Source organism: Gymnoscopelus microlampas (genome assembly GCF_963454915.1).
Source record: "Gymnoscopelus microlampas genome assembly, chromosome: 9".
Classification (NCBI taxonomy): Eukaryota; Metazoa; Chordata; class Actinopteri; order Myctophiformes; family Myctophidae; genus Gymnoscopelus; species Gymnoscopelus microlampas.
The window spans coordinates 5,350,758-5,353,046 of NC_139946.1; positions in this window are offsets into that span (position 1 = coordinate 5,350,758).

The window sequence follows — 2,289 nt, forward strand, 5'->3', positions numbered from 1 at the left end:
GTGTGTGTGTGTGTGTGTATGTGAATGCACGCGTGTGTGTGTGTGTGTGTGTGTGTGTGTGTGTGTGTGTGTGTGTGTGTGTGTGTGTGTGTGTGTGTGTGTGTGTGTGTGTGTGTGTGTGTGTGTGTGTGTGTGTGTGTGTGTGTATGCACGTGTGTGTGACACACAGTGGGCCTGTCTGGAAAACAACTAATAAACTTGACTTGATACACAAGAAGAGTTTGAAATTAGGCTTGAATTAACACTGACAGACAGACAAAAAAATATTTTTTTTCACGTGGGAGCCCCTCCAAGTAGTTGCTGGTGTGTGTTTGTACCCGTTTCAGGAACAGGTTGTTGCACAATGCTCTTCTCTGATACAAAGACATAGGCTACCCTAGATCTGTGCACCCACCCACCACAGACAGCAGAGAAACACGTACGTCAACCACATTTTGAGATGAGACCTTTTGAGACAGGAAATAAAAATACTATTTCTGTCTGTCTGTCTGTCTGTCTCTCTCTCAAATCGAGAGAGAACAAGGCTTTGACAAAGAGAGAGACGGATAGCGAGGGAGGGAGAGGGAGAGAGAGAGAGAGAGAGAGAGAGGGGGGGAAGTAAATAAGTGTAGCCTACATTTTAAGTTATAACATTTGATCGGCTGATGATAAACCATAACTGGCACGAGGAAATAAATCAGACATTGCAGAGAGAGTTTAATGTCAGAAATCCGTTCAGAATGACGTGTGGTATCAGACCTGGTACATCATGCGTCCTGTGCACGTTACAAAGCATTACACATTCACCATCCGACTGGCACATTCGCTGTGGGTGCTCGGCTTTCTCTGTAGGTGCTCGAGGTCCTGGGGACCCACAGGATCGGCGCCTATGCATGTTTGTAACAGTGTTTATAAAATATTTTCAAACTCATTCTGTATTGCCAATATGACACTGACATGGTGTGATTACAAATAAATACTAAACCTGGTAAGACGCAATACAACCAAGATATCCTGATGCTACAATAGATGCCAGGGCCTTGCACAGACTTTAGAGAGGGCAGGTGCCCTGATTAACCTGTCAAAAAGCCTATCAACATAAACTAGCAGGTTCACATTTACAGACATCCTGTGCATGAGATAGAGGTCTTAGCCATGTCCTAAAAACACTTCACACCTCTCACACACAACCACATATGTCTCAGAAACCCTGAGAATCTGCTGCTGTGCATTGTTAATAGTACTAACTGCCAGTTCACTTGTTTTTCCAGCCTTTATTATTGTGGGATCGCTAATGCGATCACACTACTGTTATTGTCAATATTTATTCCGCCCGTTTTTTGGCACCTAACTAGTCCTTCATACTTTTAGCTACAAACTCCGTTCCAACTCTTCAACGTTCGGCCTACTCAGGACATGTGGGCTAACATTCAAATTTTTTAAATAATTTGTACTTTTAGAGATATTGCACTTTTTACTTCTAAAAAAAGCCCATTCATTCCATTCATCATCATCCTCAGTCCCCCTTTCACACCCATGTTAACTCTCATCTCTTCTCCTCTCATCGGCCACACGGCCGCTGTTGTTTTTTTTTCCAAAACTTTTTTTTTTCAGATTTTTTTTTTTTTTTTTTTAAATGTTTCCAGATTTTTTTTTTCCGAACTTTTTTTTTTTCCGAATTTTTTTTTTTTTCGAACTTTTTTTTTTTCCAGACATTTTTTTTTTCCAATTTTTTTTTTTTTCAATTTTTTTTTTCCAATATTTTTTTTTTTTAGATTTTTTTTTCCGAGCTTTTTTTTTCAGATTTTTTTTTCTTTCCAAATTCTTTTTTTTCTTATTTTTTTTTTCCTATTTTTTTTTTACACTATTCAACACTGCCAACACTATACAAACTTTTAACACTAATACTTTAACACCTTGTCAAACCTTTCACACCTTTCAAACCTTTAGAACCTTTCACACTTTTAGAACCTTTAGAACCTTTAGAACCTTTAGAACCTTTCAAACCTTTCAAACCTTTCAAACCTTTCAAACCTTTCACACCTTTCAAACCTATGACACTACTAACACTATCAATACTCAATACCAGCAACATTCTTAGCGATCCCACACTGTTTCTTCAGGAACAGTACTTTCTAGTTATTATTGAGGTACAAGATTTCTATTTTAAGGCAGCCCTGCCCAAAGATAGCAGCAGTAGAAAAGTCACAATATACTGTATAAAAAACGACATAACATAATTCACACTAATTTCCACCTTTATAAAGTTTTACATTTTAAATAAACGTTATTTGAATTGTTTCAAATAAT